This window comes from Heterodontus francisci, chromosome 14 (assembly GCF_036365525.1).
Source record: "Heterodontus francisci isolate sHetFra1 chromosome 14, sHetFra1.hap1, whole genome shotgun sequence".
NCBI lineage: Eukaryota > Metazoa > Chordata > Chondrichthyes > Heterodontiformes > Heterodontidae > Heterodontus > Heterodontus francisci.
The window spans coordinates 56,069,793-56,084,309 of NC_090384.1; the positions used below are offsets into that span (position 1 = coordinate 56,069,793).

Genomic DNA, 14,517 nt, shown 5'->3' on the forward strand with positions numbered 1-14,517 from the left:
GGAAAAAGACTTTTTGATGAGGCCACTTCTCCAACTAGAGTATTGATTCTCAACAAGAATTTGCATTTATATAGCACCTTTAATAAAATGTCCCAAGGCGCTTTATAAATCAGATTTTTATTTTTAATTCTCTTCAAATTCTATTATATACTGACCTGATTTGAACTCAGAAATTATTTTGCAGCCTGCAAAGAATGGCAATTTGTCAGCCTTTTTTTCTCTCCCCTGAAATACTGAATACATAATTACTATGTGCATTCCACATTTACAGAAAAACAAACCATAGCTGGCTTATTTGGATTAAAATTTATAAATAGTACAGTGACAGTCTACAGAATTTATAAAATATATAAGCATCAGTAGTAATTCCTACAATAATGTAGGAACAGTGCAAAAGTTCTGGGTTTATTCCTTGACCAGTGTAAGATACCCTAGCTGTGTATACATATATGTAAACCTAAGTGAAATAAAAGCAAAATACTGCAGATGCTGGAAATCTGAAATAAAAACAAAAAGTACTGGAAATACTCAGCAGGTCTGGCAGCATCTGTGGAGAGAGAAGCAAAGTTAATGTTTCTGGTCTGTGACCTTTCATCAGAACATAAGATAGTGATGAAAGGTCACAGACCTGAAATGTTAACTTTACTTCTCTCTCCAAAGATGCTGCCAGACCTGCTGAGTATTTCCAGCACTTTTGTTTATGCAAACTTAGGATTTGATTTAATCTCCTGATTAAGGTTTTTGTTTTCTTTTTACTTGTAGATAGCTTGTGGACCTGTACTGTAGCAAGAAATAATGAAACGGTTAAAGTTCATTCCCAGGATGCTTTAGGATTTGATATGTCACAGGAAAAACATTTTCTGACTGTTGTTTTACTTATGCTGAGATGTAAGTTGCAGAATGGTGATTCATGCCTGTTGACTTATTTTTGTTCCTACATTGTGAAACGAAATCACCAAGACAGCCTTGAGATAGTGGGACAGCAATAACATTTGTCATGAAATAATGAATCAACAAGGACAGCGTGTGTGACTTGGGTCCTACGAAGATTATGAGCTTTCCTTAACAATTTGTAGGCAGAATCAGGATTGAAAAGATTAACAATGTTTACAATTTCAACCTAGAGAAAAAAATGCACCTAATTCTTTGTATGTTTACCACTGAGAGACATGTGTGTCTCAGCTTGACCAATGCAGTAAAAGGATCAGAGTCCATTTTTGGCTTCTCAGATTCAAATTGTCTTGCACCTGTATTGTAATTGATTTCAGATGCTTGAATGTGTTTTGGAAGTATGCAACTGAAGCAGCAAAACTTTAAAAATGCTTTTCATTAAGGAAAATTATTAAATTTTCATCTACTGCCTTCTCTCTGTCACCTATTACAGCAATGACTCATAAGGCAGGACACATCCATGGGGCACTAAAACTCCACCAGTACTTTACTCAAATGCCCATGTTTTAGATTTGAATCCAGGAAAAAGGCCATATTTTCATACTTATATCACGCAGTTTTTGGAAGATATTGCAGCTGCTGCATATAGAAACTAAGCAGCAATACTGCAAAACTACAAAGGCACTGGGTTTGTGGTGAGCAAGACCAGGGGTGATCAACAAACTCACTTCAAATGAGTAGGTGCTTCATTTTAATATTTATTTTTGGGACTTGTTGATTCCACACACCTTTTCTTGGTGTTCAACTTGGCAGGAGATCTAACACACAAAAAATTCATTTGAAATGGGTGACCAGGGTTGCGAAATGATGGTCTTTATTTTGGAAGTCACAGAAAGGAGACAGCATTATAAAGGTAGTATATTTAGCTATATTAACTGTTTTCTTCATTCTTTTTCCTGTTAAAATTTAGAGTCTCTGCAGTTTGTCCACTGGTCGTCCACTGCAGCTGCCAAGCTACCTCGCCATCTTGGATCCTCCTTGCCACCGGGATCATGCAAAAGCAGCCGAGAGAGAGTAGGGCAACTGCAGACACCCTTCCTCCACTATAATCAAATTCCTTAGCTTAGGTTTAGCTGTAAAGTGTGACCTACAGACATACAACCAAGCCCTATGATGATGGGAAGCAGGCAAAGCAACAGGTGTGGTCACGCTGGAAGTCATAGTCCTCAACCTGCACATAGGCAGTCCTTAGATGATGGTCGGTCACTAGATGTACCCAGAAGCTGCATAAGCATCGGGCAGCACTATGTGATGATCCAGCTGCTGTCTTTAGGGATGCACAGTTGGCTGGTTTTTATTGGAGGGGCCAATAAATGGAGGCCCTAAAAAAAAAGCCTGCTGCTTACATTAATGCCCAGGATACCGTGGCTGGGAGCAACTCAATCTAGTAGTAAACTACAAAAGAAAGCAAAGACAAAGTTACTAACCATGCCAGTGGCATGCTGGAGTGTTCGAACTCTATTTAATCGTCAAACCTGCAGTAGACCTGAACACAGTTCAGCTCTAATAGCCAGGAAACTTACAAGATATGGTGTAGATATAGCTGCCCTTAGCAAGACAAGACTAGTAAGAAATAGAAGCAGGATGCACTTTATTTTGGAGCGGTCTACCTCCTCCAAATACAGAGAGGCAGGGGTTGATGTTGACATCAGGAGAGATATTACAAAGGATTTGGAAAACCTTCCAAAAGTTATCAATAAATGACTGAGCCTTTTCCTTCCCCTACAACAACACAGGAGATACACAACACTCATAATTGCATATTATGATCCCCATGGTGCACAACAAACCAAAAGTATCAAATTTACCTAACAGTCCCATTTGAAAAGCCATATGGACAAGATTTCATTTTTATAAATTTTAATTTGACAATCAAACCAAAATCAATGTGAATTAAATATGAATGAACAGTCAAATCACAGTTTATATATATACATATATTTATACACACACATATAGTTTACAGATTACACATTAATAATCAGATACAACTAAGATAGATCTCACAGATTTACTGGCCAAAGATGGCACCGAACAGCCACAACGTTCCTCAAAACTATGAACTTCTTCAGGTAGATTTCCAACTCGTGTCCTCCGAGATGCAAATGCCGATTTCCATTCGACAGCAGTTCCCCTGCAATCCTGAACTCCACCGATGTCATCTCCACCAAACTGCACACTCCTCCAGAACTTCTGTAGTTCTGCTGATGACAGTCTTGATGACATAGCTCCACCGGTGTCACTTTAAGTAGCTCTTTAAGTCAACAAAGACTACTGTTGTAACTCATATTTTACAAAGGCCAATTCCCAGAATCAGTTTTCCAATCTCAGCAGCTTGGCTGCAAAAAATACTCCTTGAGCTATCAGTCTTGAAATTTGAGCTTGGATAGCTCTAGTCACATGCCTCTGGTCAAATGCTGTTTGTTGTATCTGTTTCCAACCAGTTCTGTTTCTCCAGAACCCTCAAGTTTTTAGTTTCATTTTCAAGTCAGGGGCTGTCTCAAAAAAAAACAAGCTTTGAAATCAGAGATAGTGCACTTAACAGAATTCAACAAGTCATCTGTTTAAAAAAAACAGTCAGTATACGCTCCTCCACAGGACTCCATCACATTATGCTCCCACAGTGATCAACAGTGATGATGTAAAGGAAAGATTCTATGATGATTCCTATGATCCATCCCTAAAGATGACAAAATTATCCTTATGATTTTAATGCCAGAGTCAGATATGATCACATCACATTGTCAGGCATCCTTTGTCAAGGTGGAGTTGGAAAGGAAAACTCATGAAATTCTCCTACTTTTGTTGTGTGCCAAGCATGACCTTGCCATAACCAATACCATGTTCCATCTGAAAGGAAAATAGAAGACAACTGATCTGAGAACTGGCATCTCCTTGACTATGTGCTTGCCAGACAGAGGAAAAAGGCTGATGTCAAGATAACTCATGCCATATGAAGAGCTGACTGCTGGACAGACCACCACCTGATCGGCACCAAGTTGTGTCTAAAGATCCAGCCAAACTTTCGTAAATCAACTTGCCAGGCAAGGACAAACCTAGATGTCAAACTCCTCAAGAACCCTACTGTTATCTTAGATGTTGCTACACAACTTGACACTGCAGTTTGATACTCCTTCCCTAAGTGATGTAAAAGATGAATGGAAATGTAGAACCTGATCTAAAAGTGATAGCTGTGATTTTCCAAAATTCCTTAGATTTGGAAATGGTCCCATCAGATTAGAAGCTGCTTTTCAAGAAAGAAAGGAGAGAGAAAAAGGGAACTGCAGCCCATTTAGCCTAACATTAGTCATTTGGAAAATGCTGGAATCTACTGTTAGGGAAGTCCTAACAATGCACTTAGAAAAGCACAGTATGATTAAAACAAGTCAACATGGTTTTACCAAAGGGAAATCCGGTTTGACAAATTTATTAGAATTTTTTGAGGATGTAACTAGAGGGTAGATAAAGGGAAACCAGTAGATGTAACATACCTGGATTTCCAAAAGGTATTTGATAAGGTGCCACACAAAAGGTTAATAGGCAAGATAAGGGCTCATGGAGTTGGGGCTAATATATTAACATGGATAGAGGATTGGTTAACGGACAGGAAGCAATGAGTGGGCACAAACGGGACATTTTCAAGTTGGCAGGCAGTGAATAGTGGTCTCACTATAGTGGAGTGCCGCATGGATCGGTGCTGGAGCCTTAGCTATTTATAATCTATATTAATGACTTCGATGAAGAGACAGAGAGTAATGTATCTAAGTTTGCTGATGATATAAAGCTCAGTGGAAAGGTAAGCTGTGGGGAGGACACAGATGTTGCAAAGGGATATAGACAAGTGAATGGGCAACTGGATGCAGTATCATGTAGAGAAGTGTGAGTTATTCACTTTGGTCGTAAAAATAGAAAAGCAGAATATTTTTAAAAAGGTGTTAACTTGTAAGTGTCGATGTTCAAAGAGACTTGGGTATGCTTGTACAAGGAATACAGAAAGTTAACATGCAGGTACAGCAAGCAGTTAGGAAGACAAATGGCATGTTGGCCTTTATTGCAAGGGGATTGGAGTATAGGAGTAAGGAAGTCTTGCTAGAATTGTACAGGGTTTTGGTGAGACCACATCTGGAGTACTGTGTGCAGTTTTGGTCTCCACATTTAAGAAAGGATATACTTGCATTGGAGGAGGTACTGCGAAGGTGCACTAGATTGGTCCCTGGGATTAGGGGTTGTCCTATGATGACAGGCTAAGTAAATTGGGTCTATATTCTCTGGAGTTCAGTAGAATGAGAGGTGATCTCATTGAAACATATAAGATTCTGAAGGGGCTGGTTAGGGTAGACACAGAGATTATTTCTGCTGGTTGGGTAATATAAAACACGGTGGCACAGTCTCAGGATAAGGGATCAATCATTTAGGACTGAGAGAAGGAGAAATTACTTTACTCATCTTTATGATTTTAATGCCAGAGTCAGATATGATCACAGCACATTGTCAGGCATCCTTTGTCAAGGTGGAGTTGGAAAGGAAAACTCATGAAATTCTCCTACTTTTGTTGTGTGCCAAGCATAATCTAACTAAAGCTTTAAACAGTATGAATCAACCTGATCTATGACACTTGCCCTCCAAATTAGGATCTCCAAGCATGTTTGTCAAAATCCTGTGCCTACTACATGATGGCATGGTTGGGCGTGTTTGTGCCAGTGCTGAGATGTCTATCGTCTTTGTGGTAACCAGTGGCGTAAAGCAAGGGTGCATCATGGCTCCCCAACTCTTCAATCTCCTCTTTGTTGTAATGCTTAAGGAAGCCACCAGAGGCATGCCTGCAGGCATCAACATTAGGTTCCATTCAGGGTATCTCTTCAATCTCTCCAGACTGCATGCCTCCATCAAAGTCACCAAGGCAGTAATAACTGAGCTTCTGTATGCAGATGACTGTGTCCTAGCTTCCCACAACAAGGAAGACATCCAGACTATGGCAAACAAATTTTCGTGTGCTGCCAAAATCTTTGGTCTCCAAATAAGTGTCTACAGGACCAAGATTATGCTTCAGCCAGCACCAGGCACATGCTATGAAGCACCAGACATAAATGTTGATGACAACAGTCTCAAGGCTGCTGAATATTTCTCATACTTTGGCAGCGTGCTCTCTAGGACTGCTGTCATTGATAAAGATATCTGTGCATGCATCCAGAAAGCAAGTGCTGCCTACGTCTGGCTCCATGATCATGCCTGGAAGCAGCATGGTGTTAAGCTGAAGACTAAGATCAAACTCACCAGGCCATTGTCCTTTTCATCCTGCTGTATGCTGCAGAATCCTGAGTTTGGTGTAGGTGAATATCAAAACTCTGTAACAGTTCCAGCAAAGGCACCTGAGGTCCATCATGAGAATTTGATGGCAGGACAAAATCACAAACAACGAGGTCCTCCATTACGCTGGGCTCAAACATTGGAAACCACCCTCCAGAAAATTCAACTTAGATGAGTAGGACATGTCTCCCACATGGATGATCACAGAATCTATGGGAGCCATCTCGGTGCAAACACATTAAGATGGTCGGTACAAATGATTATTTAGGACTACCCTAAAAAAGGGGCCTTACAAACTTTTGCATTGCAGACCCCCTCTGTTGGGAAAACACTGCAGCCAACTAGGCCCACATCGAGGCAAGCACTGAAATTTGATTCAGCATGTTTCAAGGACCATTTACATTAAACTCAAAAAAACAACCTGCTCAGAGGAAGGCCAGAGGTGTTGCAGCTGCAGAGGTTTCCCCAAGCACCAACAACGACAAAATGAACAGCCAGTTCTGTGGACATGCATGCCGATCCTGCACTGGACTCTTCCATCATGACAGGACCCACAGAAAGTGATTACAATCATTTACACCTTGGACATACTCGAACAAATAAGGAGTCTACCACAAGTGGGGGGGGGGAGGGGGGGTGCGGGGTGGAGTGTCCCTGAGGCCATCCAATCTTGAAAACATCTCATGTAACACCACTTCCCCTTCAGCAACCACTAAACAGGAAGGTGGGTGCTAGGCTGCCATGACACACATTCCTGCACAATGTTTTTTTTTCCCATTAATTTATGCCTTTGTCTTCTATATCACCTGTCCCATCAAAGACTGCTCATGTTTTGACATGCCTTCTTATGCTCTCCAAAGATTTTCAGAATTTTTTACCCCTTATCCATCCCTATTGTTAAGCTCTCTTTTTAATTGTCTCCATCCCTTTAAATTGGATTTACACACAACCTTCATTTTCTACCTTCCAAATCTAGACCTAAAAGTTATTTTAATAATTTGACCTCGGAAAATTGGGTGTAAGCAGCCTACTTGCATTTTGAAGTGATTAGCCATTCTGATGTTAACTATACCAGAAGAGGAAAATTTAGGCTCATGGGTGTTAACAATCTATATCACAGAATGAGTTCAATTCCTGTTTTCATTCATATGCACTTTCCAGCAGGGGTCACTACATAGTAATCAGGATGAGAAATCTTATACGACTTTTGCTTTTCTCAACCTTGGTACACTGAAGCCAATTGTAATACTCCCACCATTATATAGGAACAATGGAGCAGCAGTAGACTATTCAGCCCGTCAAGCCTGCTCCACCATTCAATTAGATCCTGGTTGATCATCTACCTCAACACCACTTTCCTGCGCTATCCCCATATCCCTTGCTGTCATTAGTATCCAGAAGTCTATCGATTTCTGTCTTGAACATGCTCAATGATTGAGCTTCTACAGCCCTCTGGGGTAAAGAATTTCAAAGATTCACCACTCTCTGAGTGAAGAAATTCCTCCTCATCTCAGTCTTAAATGGCCTGCTCCACATTCTGAGATCATGTTCCCTGATTCTAGACTCACTAGCCAGGGAAAATATTCTATCTACACCCACCCTGTCATGCCCTGCAAGAATTGAGATCAGTTAATGTCAACCAAGGAAACAAATGTGTACATTAACTCATCAATCCACCAAACAGATTTTTTGTTTTTGTTGTAAACAGTGTTTTAAAAAAGTAACTTGCATTGGAGTTATATCAATTTTTTGGGGGGGAAGAGAGTGCTCTGAAGGGCTCAGTGTAATTTTCCTTACGAGATCAGGTGTAAAGGACACATTGATGCTTTTGCAACACTCTAGTATCTTTACTATGGGAATAATCTCTTAGTTATATAAATGGCATTGCTGCTTTGCATTTTGATGAGCTCATTTGGAAAGTTATCCTATTACTTTTCCACTAGCATCACAGTATTGCCGATCATAAATGGATTGAATGCAACAAAACATAAAAACTTGCACATAGTGTCATTAAAATACTGTCCTGTTAAGTCATTCTGCTGCACTTTAATTATCGAAAAAATATAGCTATTTAAAACCTTCTGATGTACTGTAATTAGTAGTGCCTAGCTTTTAATATGCTCTCATCAATTGTTATATGAAATCTCAAGAAGTCTTCATTAGTGTCCCATTTCGCTCCTACACTTTAATTTTTTAAGTGTTCCTCTTCTAGTCATTTGAAACCTTAGTCCTGTAATGCGCTATTATTTTAATGCATGTTGTATTCAACATGTTGCAGTTTGTCAGTATCTCACACTTCCAGCTCACTTCTCTGAGCCTACTGTCTGCTTTGTTCTTTTTTGGGGGGAGGGGGAGGTTTGTGATGGGGAGTTGTCATTTCAATTTTCACTGCTTCATTCTTGAAGACATTGATTTATGCCTTCATTTGTGCCAGTTGCTCACAGATACTTAACTTCATATGAGAGCCTAGACAGTGAATGTCAGCAAATTTCTAAATCAGTGGGGGAGCAATATTCAAGCCTGATCCAATATTGTAATACTGATCACACATCAAAAAAAGTACTTCACTGGCTGTAACGTGCTTTAGGACATCCTGAGGTTGCGAAAGGTGTTGTATAAATAAATTTCTGGCTGTCATTCTTATCCCTAGCCTTACATGTGTACAGAATGTATAGTATAGTAAGTAGGAATTGAAAACTTGGCTGATTTTTCCTCCGCCCAGCTTCCCAGCCATGGGGTGGCTGAGACCAACAGCAGCATTGCTACTATCACCCCAATTCAGATCAGCTGTAACAGCAAAACTATGAATCAAACATGGGATTTTTCTACAGATGGATATTCAAGGTAGATCCCTCCCATTTCGATCCGAAGTCCATGAGGTCATCTCATGGCTTATTGCTTGCTGGAACATCCTGTTTAACCTTTACTCATGAGATCCCGCGTTATCAGGCTTAGGAATGTCTTTTACCAGAGCCTGTGCTAGAGTCATGCCCTTGGCAGAGATAACAGCCCTGTGCTGTCCTGGCTGCCTGCTATATAATCTTTCTTATAGAGAGAGAACAGCTTCCTTCTCGGCAATTGCATTACTATGCCTATTAATTCTGCAACAATTTTATAATCGTAAGATGTAATTTCTTACAGGCTCAGTGCCACACAAAATGAGTAAGTGTTTTTACCCACTAAGCTATTGGGCAATCTTTGTTCTGGCCACTTGATGTAGCTACTCTAAAAAAATTAGTAACCAATCACAGCACTAATGTTTAACCTAGTCTCAATAAGATGATGAGTTATCCAAAGCCAACTTCTGATTGACTTTTTTTCAACTCCACCAGGAACCCATATTGTCACTACAGAAAGACAAGGGACAAAAATATCCCCTAGGAGCTTCTAACAAGTAAGTCTAAATTTTCTATTTATGCAATTCGCAAGTTGTCTTTAAGCTCAAAAATGGTTTGCAGTCTTTCTCTGAAGAGACACCTTGATAAATCTGTGTAACACTGATATTGGGTAGTATGGTGTGTTCTTTATTTCATTATGCAATGTTAAATAATATTGATTGAACTAAGTGAATCTGATTATAACTGTGGCTGTTTATGGGTTCATTCAATGTGAAATAAAGCAATATAATAATTTGCATCAAGTCTTACTTGACCAAGAGTTCATTCTGATCTCCTTTGGAGAGATTAAAGAAATAAAAGTGCGAAAGACAAAAAAAAATGTGGTCCAGATAATATTACATTCTTGGGTCATGCTACTATACAAATACATGTGGGGTAATGCAGATCAACTTCTATAACAGATGTTCAGTCCATTCATTGGAGGAAATGATGCCCTAGAAACTGAGAAGGTATCTGTGGCAGACTGCATTTGTAACACAAATTCATGTCTCACTGCACTCCCATTTTAATTACTTTTTCTATGCCATTGTGTTTCAGTCTTCACATAAAATGAACCGAGTTGTGGAATGTGATCTCAAAACACTGAATTTCAAGAATTTTATTAATATATTTAAATAAATTGAACTCATATCCTTAAGCAGTTGCCTTTACTCAATGCTCTTTTTCAATGTACATTTTTGACTTTCCAGTTCTTTGAAGCCCTTTCAGCCTATTGGCCAGCTTTTCTGAGTTTTACAGGTTGGCATTTATAGTTGCCGGAAATAATTGATAATTATAATAAGCGTATACCAAATGCGCAACTTTTAATATATTACATAAATTCTAATCATTTGTTTGGGAATACAGTACTCTGATTAAAATATCAATTTAAGAATGACAATTTTGGCTGAGGAAGTTATTTCCTTCCTTAAAGTCTAGTCTTTCAACTTTCTCAAATCTTATATGTTAGAACCCTGTGGGTTGATACTGTACAAGAGTTTACATTCTCCAGAAAACAGAACAAACTCAATAAATGATATAAAACTAAGGAGTAGCACCAGGATATTTAGCATGACTTTGCAGCCTGAATCCTGCTTGTTTGGTTCATCTCAAAGTCTCTTTGTTTGGATTGTCTAACTTCTCAGTAGCTGTAAGACTGAGGTGTACAGCACAAAACTGAAACTAGATCAACATAAATCTGGCAATCCCACTCAGCTAGGACAAGTACACAGCTGTTATAGGAAATGGGAAAAATTCACACTGATACACCAGAGGGTGTTTTACTAAGGATGCAACAAAAATGCACTACTGGGGCAGGATAGAAGGAGCTATACCATACTAAGGAGTACACCATGCTGATACTAAATTACAAAAAAAAAGGCTAAGTATTCTACGTAACATAGCCTTGAGAAGCTGAGATGTTCATCAAAATATGTAAACATAAAGGAAAAGAGAATCAGGTGATATCTACTAAGCAAGATGGCTCAATGGTCTTGTATTGCATAATTTTTTTTTTCAAAAACTATATTATTAGAGCATCTTTTGAATTCAAAATGTTATTTTTGTGTTTTTCTCTCTTCTTGAGAAGGGGGCTTGGAATATTTTCATTGTTAAATCAGCACTCACTGTGTTTAAAATTGGGGAACAGGATTTAAAGAATTACTGAATTGGACAGTGTGTGGAAACTGATTCAACATCAGCAGCATTATAATCATTGACCTAAACAAGAAAGTCCAGCAGCAGCTAACAGCAATTAAAATCAGGAATGCTCAAGAAGCCAGAATTGGAGAAATGCAGATATGAGGTTTGAAGGATATTACAAAGAGGTTATGGAGGGATTTGAAAACAAAGATGAGAATTTTAAAATCAAGGCATTGCTTAAATGGGAGCCAAAGTGGGTCAGCAGCACAGGGGTGATGGGTGAATGGGACAGGCAGAGTTTTGGATGACCTCAATTTACGGAGTGTAGGACGCTGGAGGCCGGCCAGGAAAGCATTGGAATAGTCAAATCTATGGCATGGATGTGGGTTTCAGAAGTTGATGAGCTGAGGCAAGGGTGTAGTTGGATGATGTTACAAAGGTGAAAATAAGGGGTCTTAGTGGGGTGCGGATATGTGGTGGGAACCTCCCCTAGGGGTCAAATATGACACCAAGGTTGCAAACAGTCTGGTGCAGCCTCAGACAGTTGCCTAGGGGAGAGATGGAGTTGGTGGCTAAGAAACAGAGATTTGGGCCGGGGACCACTTCAGTTTTCCCAGTATTTAGTTAGAGGACATTTCTGCTCTTCAAGTACTGGATGTTGGAAAAACTGTCTGACAATTTAGAGACATTGGAGGAGTTGCAAGAGGTTGTGGTGAGGTAGAGTTGGTTTCCTTCAGCGTGCATGTTACGGCCAGGTGAGGAAGGGGTCTCAGGCTCCCCTCTCTTATTTGACCGCAACAGGGTTTATTCCATTTTAAAAACAATGGTGGTGCTTACCACCTCAGTGAGTGTTTTACCTTCTGCCTTTAATGTGATTGCAAAAGAACCAATCAGATAGGTTTTCATGAGTTTAAGCAAGAAAGAGGTAAGTTTATTATACTTAACACTCTAACCTGATTTAAAAATACTAAAAATAGCTACACATTCATGCACACACACACACGAGAATCACACACACTCTAATATATTACAGAGGGAAACAGATTTGCTGGTTGGATTAAAGTCCAGAATAAACTGAATCTAAATACAGTCTGTAAATCTAGTAGTCTTTGGCTGAACTGTATTCTTAAAGTCCTCGCTGGTCAAAGCTTTCCTGATTGCATAATTGGTAGTTGATTCTCTTCCCCTGGTTGCTGGCTGTAGCGGTCTGTAGGCTTGGAGGATCCCCAGTCTCAGACGGTTCTTGATATTTTCTGGAGAGAGGGGTGCAGCCGCCTTTTTCGCTGCTATACACTCATTTACTGCCTGTCTGCTGTCTGTGATGATGAAATTCAGCATTGCCTCCAGCAAGGCCTTCGGTCATCTGAGGAAAAGAGTGTTTGGCGTCAAAGACCTTAAACCTTGCACCATGGCCTACAGGGCAGCAGTGTTACCTGCCCTCCTGTATGCATCGGAAACATGGACACTGTACAGCAGGTATCTCAAAGCCCTGGAGAGAATTCACCAGCGGTGCCTCCGCAAGATCCTGCAAATTCAGTGGCAGGACAGATGCTCCAATATCAGTGTCCTCTCTCAGGCCAACATCACCAGTGTCGAGACACTGGTCATGGTTAGTCAGTTACACTGGCTGGGTCATATCGTCTGCATGCCTGACACAAGACTCCCAAAACAAGCTTTCTACTCCGAGCTACATCACGGCAAGAGGTCACCAGGAGGGCTGAGGAAACGCTACAAGGATGTCCTTAAAGCCTCCCTGAAAAAATGTGACATCTCCACCACTTCATGGGATTCTCTTGCCCGAGAAGCCCAAAATGGAGAAGAAGCATCCGCGATGGTGCCAGCCAGTTTGAACAACATCGACATGCTTAGGCAGTGACCAAGTGCAAACAGCAGAAGGAGCGTTTGGAATTTTGAGCATCCCATTCACTCACCTCACCAAACATCACCTGCCCTACCTGTGGCAGAGTGAGCAAATCCAGAATTGGACTATTCAGTCACCTAAGGCCCCACAACCCTGGAGTGGAAGAAAGTCATCCTCGTTCCTGAAGGACTGCCTAAGAGGAAGACTGCCTGTCTGCTGTCTGTGTCACAAAACTTCTAGTTTCTTCAGAGATGAACAGGCAGTCACATGGTTCTATCAATCCCCTTTGAGTTTAATGAGGTCCAAAGTCTAAAACTCAAAACTCCTCTTGGGTGGGGTTGCCAGTGTTTACCCCCAGAGGGACGTCTCCCCTTATGAATGCCTGATGATGACTTTGAATTCCTCGCTGACTAGGATCATCTGGCTTATCTACTCAGTTAGCCAAAACTTTTGTCTGGCTGGGTTTCGTGTTAGACTTTTTGTCTCCAGTTCAATCTCTTGGTGTTTCAAATGTAAATGGCAGTGGCCATCTTGGCTGCCAGTTTTTTAAAAAGTTACTGTCGTGTTTTTCCCCCATTAAAAGTCTAATGTAAGTCTCCAACCGATTAAATTAATATTTCCCATTTGGCTTATAGATTTTCCTGACAATGTGGAAACTGATGCTGTGTTGTGGAAAGGATGTCACCATAGGGCAGCACGTAGAAAACAGTAAAGTTGCCTTTAAATTTGTTGTTTAATCAATTGGGACAATAACATTAAAGGTAGATCAAAGTCAGAATAACTGATCAAAATAGAAAATCACAATCTCCGAGAATACTAGTATAGCTGGGGAGAACCAATTCGACATTTATGAAGATTTTTGCCACGTGGTTCTGGTTTCAGCTGCTTATTGTAATAGTTTGTTTCATTCTGGTTAAAATCTATACTATGTTCGTTTTTTCCCCTGTGGGCTGCTCGCACGTTGAGTAACTTCACATAACATACATACCGACATTCTGATCATGTGATGTCACAGAGTCTGTGGGTTATTCCAAAAATTTCACATATGTCCCAGATTTTATGTCACCCAATGTAATGAAACCATAAATTATGTATAAACTCCTGTATGTACTCACTTTATGTATTTACTCTTAACTAATTCACGAAATGTAGAAATGTCCCTGAAAGTATCATTTATGATAAAACAGTGTTGCAGTTAACACTTTAAAAACGTTTTGATTTGAAGGGGTGGCCCAATGCTTCAAACATATAACTTCTTTGAAATTCCGGTCAGTGAACTATTTGAAGTAATCTTGGGACTTTTCCATTTGTCATTCTCGCTGTTCAGAAACTAGAAACATAATGTACTCAATTTGGAAAACGATAATGTGGTGACCAATG

At 40.0% G+C, this 14,517-nt stretch overlaps 1 protein-coding gene across 1 annotated transcript in view; it reads left to right on the forward strand.

Annotated features, from left to right (window-relative positions):
• Positions 1-9,610: 9,610 nt before the first annotated feature.
• Positions 9,611-14,517, forward strand: part of pik3c2a (phosphatidylinositol-4-phosphate 3-kinase, catalytic subunit type 2 alpha) — a 176,472-nt gene continuing 171,565 nt past the window's right edge. The window contains exon 1 of the mRNA XM_068046269.1: positions 9,611-9,652. The gene's annotated coding sequence lies outside the window, so the exon portion shown is untranslated. The remainder of the gene's footprint in view (positions 9,653-14,517) is intronic.